Below are 9,034 nucleotides of genomic sequence, written 5' to 3'. Positions count from 1 at the left end.
TCCAGACAGTATACCGTACTTTGACACATCCAAGCCATCTTTTATGTTCCTTAAGGTATACCAATACTCAGGAATGGTTCTTGCAGTAATGTTTAAATCTTTTGAAAGGCGGAACGATCGCCATTCATCATCCAGTTCGTTGAGTTGGTTTTCTGGTATAAGTGTAGGAAAACTTAGTACTAGATGGAAAATGGAGGCTGGTGAAACTGTAAGATCCTTTGCTATTACCGGATCAAGTACTTTCAAGCTTTCAATAACACTATTGTCATTGAGAGGATTTTTTTTTTAATCTGCACACAGAGTTCAACAAGAAAATTCACACAATCGGTTTTGAACCGATTCGTAGAAATGGAATCATGCAAAGGTTCATTGGCTAGATGTGCCATGGCCCTACCACCAAGATAAACACTGTCAACAGGTTTGTGAATACTTCTATCAGTTGGGTCTATTTCACTTAAACTATGAGCAAGGATAACTTCTTCTTTAACAAAATAACTCAAAATATCCATGTATTCTATTGAAATTCTTGAGTGAAGAATGTGAAGCCTGAAACATTCAGACTGAAATTCAGTGTTCAAAGTATTTACCTTGTGCAGTATATAGGTACTGTACAAATAGCAGCATGTGCTTTGTTCCACGGTTCATTAAGTTATCATTTTTTTTGCCCCATCAACTTTGTCTGTCTTAATTTCTGACTGAAAGTAAAGAGATAAAGCATCCCACTGCTCTAAAATGATGTTGATTACATTTTCTCGGGAGAGCCACCTTATTTGTGATAACTTCGGAATCTTATGCTGTGGTGAATTGTCTGCATCTTGAACCAACTTGAAATCATTTAGTCTTTTGCTACTACGAGCAAAATAAGATGTCAAATCTTTTAGAAATGCCTCCAAAAAAGAAGACAGCGCCTTGACAGCATGGCTATAGTACAGAGCAAAAGAATGACATACACATCCCATCACAAAAATTGATGGAATATCAGATTTGATTAATGTTTGAAAGCCACTTTTAATGCCCATCATAGTACAACAGTTGTCACTGCCAAAGCCAACAATATTACCTAGTGGGATATTTTTTTCTTTAAGACGAGACTTAAGAGCAGCATACAAACCCTCAGCAGATCCGTTTTCGACAGAAACTGTATCAACAAGTACATCTACAGCATCTTGTTTGTGCAGGTCAAAAAATCTCACAACTATTGCTAAAATGTGTGTAACTGAAATGTCAGTACTTTCTTCAATTATAACAGAAAACATTTGATTTTTACATACTGTTGCAATATATTGCTTCGCATGATGTGCAATTCCATCCTGGATCAGGTAAGAAATCTTTTTTTTTTTTTCACTGAAACTTTCTCAGCTAGCTTAGGCTACTATCAGGAAATGCTTTTTTGCAAACTTCAAACAAGTGGTCTGCATGAGCAAAAGGTACGTGGTGTTCAGCAAAATAGCCAGCAAATAACACCTCTGCTTTTGCAACCTTTTCATCAACCGATAATTCTCTTACTTTGAAGAATGTTTCTAATTTAATATTCGACTTAGCTTCTTGAAAACTAGTTTTGTGTTTATATATTTTTTTGTGTGCGAAAAGCATAGACTTTGTTTGCATTTTTCAAACAAATATTGCAACAGATACAGTAGCTACTATCTTTATTATTGGTATCCTCACTGAGCCAATCCTTCAGATCTTTATCTTGTAACCATTCTTGTTTAAAAAGTTGGCTGTACCACTTTTTTTTTTTACTGGTGGTAAATTCAAGTCGCACATGATGGAAATTGTATGATTGTAAATGCCAGAACACTTCAGAAAACTGTTTATTTTAGCTTATGCAGATACCATAGAACTGTAAAAACCTAGCATTAAACATTTATTGATACATGATTTGACGAAAAAGTAACGCCAAAAATTAACATAAATTGTTTTACGTATAAAAATAATTAAAATTATAAATAACCTAGAATTGTTGGAATTCATTATTTAAAAACTCAGAAACCCAAAAACCATCGGAAAACCCCAGATCTGGGTGGAAAAACCCATGAGTGGCAGCCCTGGTCCTCACCAGCCTGATTTAACAGATCTGGAAAGGCTTCTAACAGAAAAGTTAGGTATAGCTCGCTCTGTGAAGAAATAATAAATGATTCACATCTCATGAAAACTCGAAAAAGCTAAGAATAAGTCATACCAATTGGTACTTACATTTATCATTTCAGGTAATAAATACAAAAGAACAGTGTCCCCCACGATGCGCCCCCCCCCCCTTTTTGAGTTTCCACTTGTTTTGAAAATTCCGGTTCACGGTTTCAAGCGGATTTTCTTCGGCATACCAGTAGATATTGTGCTGATTGAAACACCCTTCGCGAGTGAAAAGGGATTCATCAGAGTGAAAAGGGATTCATTAGTCCACAATACGTGTCGAAGAAAATCTGGATTTTCGTCATTAATTTTAATGATGAAACGACAAAAATTAATACAAAGCTGATAATCAGTATCTTCCAACTTTTGGACCTTCTGCTTGTGGAATGGGTGGAGTTTCTCGTTACAAGTAATCACGTTGATTGTTGTTCGCGAGATGTGTAGTCGTCGCTCAAGCTTTCGGGTACCTACTTGATTCTGGGTCCGCGCGAACGGCGTCAAGCACGCACTCCTCGTTCCATACTGTTCGAACAGTACGGGAACGACCAACTCTTTCGACGTTTGCAGGCATTAAGAGTCTGGTGCCACGGAGACAGTGAATCGCACAGCTAATCACGTTTCGATCGGGGAAGTGAATTCGATTCGGAAATCGTTCCTGATACGCACATGCAGTCGTGTCACCGCTTTGACCGCACTCACCATACAAAATGATCATGTCAACCTACTCAAAATCCGTGTAATTAGGCATTGTGAACTGATACTACATAACGTATACAGAAGACTAACAGCAATAAACAAATTGCTCGAACTAATGTTAAAAACAATTGACATTTACTCAGACACACACACATTCACACACACACATGCTCACTTACTGCTGCTTGCCCCCTTATAATCTTGGTGCGCCGTGAGAGACAGTAAGCAGTAGTACCTCGTGCTTCTCTCTCTCTCTCTCTCTCTCTCTCTCTCTCTCTCCTGGTAAGCACAGTGGCCCCACTCTTCTTCTTTCTCTTAGAGCACACTCATCATTGGTTAACTATTTAAATTAATTACTAATAACGTTTGGGTCACATCAAAAATCGACAAAGACTTCCTATCTCAGAAATTTATTCTCTATCTGATCCAAAAAAAAAATGCAGTCTTTTTCGGATATCCTGTATTATAGTAACTGCAATATTTACTCCTTAAACATAATAGTTTTAGTGATCCAGTAATACTATATTGTAGATGCTACTGTAAATAGTATGTCACTTAAAAATGTTATAATTGATGTATTTTCTTAAATTATTATGTAGAAGTTTCGTATCATGTAACCAAGTTAATCCCTTGTTCCTTATGGCATGATGCTGTATATTGACGACAGTCGTCGTACCCTCCCAGATACAGAGGCCGTACCTGGCCACCGACGCGGGCCTGAGGGGGCCTATTTTCCCCCCCAGTGAACCCCAGTGTGTGCGACGGCCAGGGACGCACCCGCGTGCGCCCTAGCATGCCAACGAGTGTTTTTTCTATGTGACTTTATCTTTTATTTCAGTGTGTATATATTTGTAAACGATTAAGGGATTTGAATGTGTGTAATTAACTTATTTTATTTATTATTCATTGTGCAAGTTCACTGTGTAATTAATGTCTCGTGTATGTCTTTGTAAATAATTCAATAACTTTTTCTGAAGTGTTTCGCCGTAGTATGTAATTGCAGCCTGGCGCGCCGCGGGACGGAGCTCTCTCCCACGCCGGCCGATTTTCCCCTCCCTCCCCGCCACCCGCGGGCGCCGGCCCGCGGGCGAGCGGGGAGAGGCAGTCGCGTCCTGGTCTCGAGCGGAGACAGACGTGTTCGTTGCTCCGCGAGCCGCGCACGTTGCGCTCGGGATTGAACGTTCGCTCAGTCCGCAGTCGGTCACGGCAGCTGAGCTGCCACCGCGAATCAGCTTAGCATTGTTAACTTACGAGTCATCGGGAGACGTGTCTAGCGGGCAGTTTTTAATAACGCGAACGTGGTGCTACGAGTCTCTGAACTTTTCGCCGTCCACGGAACATTACGTAACGGGCCGCGTATGTACAGCGTTCCGTCTTCGGGCCCTTTCTCACTGGGTCAGCCTAGCATTAATAAACTTTACGATTCGCGCCGAAACGTATTTGAGAACCGCCCCGTCATCAGGGAGTCCGTGTCGCCGTGGTAGGGCACTTGTTCCGCGACGGTTCCGCCAGGCTGCGGCAGGACTTTATAAGCGTTAATAAAAGACGGCTCGTGAAATTCGTTAATGCCGTGTTCTGCTTGCGACAACCTACCAACATTCCTCGCAATCACTTCACTCTCCCTCCAGGTCCCGCCTTTCCCGGTCCCGGCCACGTTGGCCTGGACCCACACCTCTCCGACGAGGGCAGTACGGGCATAACAGGACATTTATTTCAACGGGAAAACGGGGACCTGAAGCCGAGGGACGTCATTTGGCGCCCAACGTGGGGCCGTAAGCATACGCAAGCGCACGCAAGCGCACGCAAGCGCACGCAAGCGCGCAGGTGCAGGACAGAACGGAAGCAGGTGCGGCTGCGCGGCGTGGGAGCGGCTCGAATTCGAGACGTCGCGCCGGCGCGCCGGCGGGAGATAACGCAGCGCGGGAACGGCGCGAACACGAGACGTTTCGGCGAGAGATAGCGCGTCGTGGGGGACAGAAATACAAGACGGCGGTGCAGCGGTATCCCGGACTGAAGATAACGCGCTGGGGAGGATCGTATTGTATTACTGGGGGAGATTGTGTTCACGATCCGCGGATCAGTAGCACAGGAGGACAGGATGGCGTGGAAACAGGCGGGACAAGAAAGATACGATCTAATCAGTTTCGAAACGGACTTGTGTGAGGAGGGAGACTCCGCGAAAATGGACGTAAAAAACGAGGTTTGCGGGTCCGGCGGCGCGGCCGAGGGCGCAAACAGCACGGACAGCACAGTTGAGGACAGTAAACGGGAACAGGGGGACAGGCACGCGGACGCAGATGGGCCGGTAGTGCGGTACGTGAGCACGCAGTTTGAGTTGCCAGAGTTTGCGGGGAGAGACAACGAGGACCCGCGGGAGTATTTGCGGGAGTGTGAACACCTCCTAAAACTGTACGAAGTGCGACGGGCGGAGTGGACGCCGCGAGTGGCGGGACAGCTCCGCGGCGAGGCAAGGAACTGGTGGTCAATGGCCGGGAGTTTTGATACCGAGTGGGGACATTTTGTGCGCCAAGTCAAAACTAGGTTTGATAACGATCAGGCGCGGGCAATGTGTTTGCGGACATTTTATTGCCGAAACCAGGAGGAGGACGAGAGTGCAGAGCAGTTCATTTACGAGAAGTTACGCATGTTCCGCCGATTGGGGACAAGTGGGGACGTGAGTGCGGCGTTGCCAACCATTGTCGAACAATTGCTGCCAGAGTTTCGCCCCTTCATGAGGACGGCTGCTGGTCGTGACACGGAGGAGTTCGTGGCCCTCGCCCGCGTGATCGAACGTGACATGTCGCAGTGGAGGACGGCACTCAGGGGCGCGAGAGCTCCCCGTGCTCGCTCGGGGCCGCGAGGGGTCACCGTCACAGAGGTCACGGACAGTGACTTGACCGTGGTGAGCTACGCCGGCGGCGCGGGACCGCGCAGGACAACAGACCGCGGTGGCACCAGGGAACGCCCGGAACCAGCTGCGACAGGAGGAGGACGTCACGAGCGGACAGATACGAGAGAGAGGGACGAACGTCCGCCGCGATGCCGTTTTTGCCCGGACGCGTACCATTGGCATCGCCTCTGCCCCACCAGAGCCGCGTGGGAGGAGGCGCGCGAAGGCAACACGTCGCAGGCGGGAAACGCAGGACCGGGGGCGGAGGGACAACTGGGTGCCGCTCCCCGGCCCGCCAGCCACCGGCAGTCCCAGTAACTGACAGAACACGTCGACCACCACCGGCGCCTACCGCACTAACGTCCTGTATGCCGCCGGGAAGCAGGGGACAACGGGACTACTCCTCATCAGCTGTCCCCATGCCGAGGCAACTGCGGGGACAGCTGACTGCCGGCGCCACCACCGCGGCCCTGAGGCCGGGTATACCAGGGCCGGACCAGCCGCCTCGTCGACACGCCGTCGACGGGGTGGACAACCAGAGCGTCAGCGCAGGCATCCCGCCGGCCATCTCCGTGCAGGGACAGCTGACTGCCGGCGCCACCACCGCGGCCCTGAGGCCGGGTATACCAGGGCCGGACCAGCCGCCTCGTCGACACGCCGTCGACGGGGTGGACAACCAGAGCGTCAGCGCAGGCATCCCGCCGGCCATCTCCGTGCAGGGACAGCTGACTGCCGGCGCCACCACCGCGGCCCTGAGGCCGGTTATACCAGGGCCGGACCAGCCGCCTCGTCGACACGCCGTCGACGGGGTGGACAATCAGAGCATCAGCGCAGGCGTCCCGCCGGCCATCTCCGGGCAGGGACAGCTGACTGCCGGCGCCACCACCGCGGCCCTGAGGCCGGGTGTACCAGGGCCGGACCAGCCGCCTCGTCGATACGCCGTCGACGGGGCGGACAACCAGAGCATCAGCGCAGGCATCCCGCCGGCCATCTCCGTGCAGGGACAGCTGACTGCCGGCGCCACCGCCGCGGCCCTGAGGCCGGTTATACCAGGGCCGGACCAGCCGCCTCGTCGACCTGTCGTCGACGAGGTGGACCACCGGAACGTCAACACGTCGGCGCCGGAGCGAGCCGCGGACCTCGCCGCGAGTTCCCCACGCCCGGACGGCCAGGTGGCCGGGGGCGGTGGGGGACAGACGACTGCACAGCTGGGGCAGGTCGGCCCCGAGGAGCCGGAGCTGCTGCGAATTCCTGTCCGCGCTAACGGGCGGGAGATGCTGGCCCTGGTGGACACCGCCGCCAGCCGAACCTACATCGCGGCCCACCTGGTGGGAGCGGAGGCAGTGACACCGCGGAGGGAGCTGGTGCAGCTGGCCACCAGGGATGCCGTCGTTGCAGCAGGGGGCATCACTCAGGTAACAATGAGCATCGTTGGTCACGTTAGCCACGTCGAGGCCTGGGTGGTCCCCGAGCTCCGCGAGGGGCTGATTCTGGGGGTCCCATGGCTGCACGAGGTCGACGCCACCGTGGAAGTACGAGCTGGCCGGATGCACTTCGGCACCCAGGGGCGCTGGACGGTGTACGGCGTGCACCAGGTTCCCCCCAGTCCCCCTCAGTCAGTCATTCGCCTAGAAGACCTTCAGCACGGTGTTCCAGAGGAGTACGTCGATGTCATCAACCATGTCCTCACCTCTCAGGCACAGGTATTTGCGGCCGCGGACCGGCTACGACGGACAAACGTGACGGAGCACCGGATACCGATGGTACCGCACCGCCCTCCCTTTGAGAAGGTATACGGATTTGGCATCCGGGAACGGGAGGCCATACAGACTCAAATTGACGAGATGTTACGTGACGGGGTAGTGGAACCCAGCACCTCCCCGTATAACTCACGGGTGGTGCTGGCCACCAAGAAAGACGGAAGTCTACGCTTTTGCGTAAACTTCAAGGCGATAAACAAACTGACCATTCCCGCCCCGCCCCCGCAGATCAATATCACAGACGCACTGGCAGGACTGGGGGACGCCACTATTTTCACGACACTAGACTTAAAATCAGGCTACTGGCAGGTGCCGGTATGTCTGGAGGACCGCCCTAAGACGGCATTTACGGCACCAGACGGTCGACGTTACCAGTTCTGCGCCATGCCGTTTGGTCTCATGGACGCCCCTGCCACGTTCCAGGCCCTGATGGTACGTGTTCTGGATGGGTACATTGGTGAGTTCGCCAGTGCCTATCTGGACGACGTTATCATCTGGTCCAGGACGTGGGAGGAACACGCGCACCATCTGGCATTGGTGCTAGAACGTATGGCCAGACACGGACTGACGTGCGCCCCAAAGAAATGCCACATTGGGGCCACGGAAATAGAGTTCCTAGGACACATAGTGACGGCGGAGGGGTGCCGCCCCCGACCTGAGCAGTTGGAGCTAATAGAGGGAAAGGGGGCACCGAAGACCAGGAAGCAGCTCCAGAAGCTGCTGGGGCTGCTCAACTGGCTGCGGTCCTTCGTCCCCGACTTCGCCACGGTGACGGCCCCGATGACGGACCTACTGTCGCCGAAGACTAAGTTCCGGTGGACCCCCGCCGCGGACGAGGCCTTGCGACAGGTGAAGCGCCGGTTCAGGAACTGTCACACGCTCTCACGCCTGGTGCCCAGCCGCCCCATCTTCATCCAGACGGATGCGAGTCAGGAGGGGATGGGGGCGGTGTTGTACCAGATGGATGACCGGGGCGAGAGGCGCGTGATCGAGTACGCCAGCGCCAAGTTTGGGCAGGCTGAGCGGAAGTATCACGTGAATGAGCAAGAGTGCCTTGCGGTGGTCTGGGCCCTACAGAGGTACCGTCACCACGTCGAGGGCCGCTCATTCACGCTGAGAACCGACAGCCAATGCCTCCGCTGGTTGGACTCCGCTCAGGGCCGGAAGTCTAAGTTCACTCGGTGGGCCATGCTGATCCAGGAATTCTCGTTCACGGTCGAGCACATTCCTGGACGTGAAAATCAGTTGGCCGACGAGTTGTCCCGGAATCCGGACCCTGAGAATGAGTTCCACGACGACCAGGGCTGGGAGGAAGTGCTCCTCCCTGAGCGTGAGCGCGGGGTAGAGGACTCGGTGCCGCGACCGTGCGCGTTGTACGCGCTGACAAGCCCCACTGCTCCTGCACCTGACGCGCGACCCGAGACTATGACTGACCTGCTGGCGTGGGTCCACGCGGCGCAACTCCGGGACCCCGACACCCGGACCCGACTGACAGAGTGTGGGGAGGGGGTGATACCGGGCTGCCGGAGCCTGAACGGGGTGCTCCAGACCAGGG

The sequence above is a fragment of the Bacillus rossius genome, chromosome 2 (genome assembly GCF_032445375.1).
Source record: "Bacillus rossius redtenbacheri isolate Brsri chromosome 2, Brsri_v3, whole genome shotgun sequence".
Classification (NCBI taxonomy): domain Eukaryota; kingdom Metazoa; phylum Arthropoda; class Insecta; order Phasmatodea; family Bacillidae; genus Bacillus; species Bacillus rossius.
Note: the sequence above shows the minus strand (reverse complement) of the source record.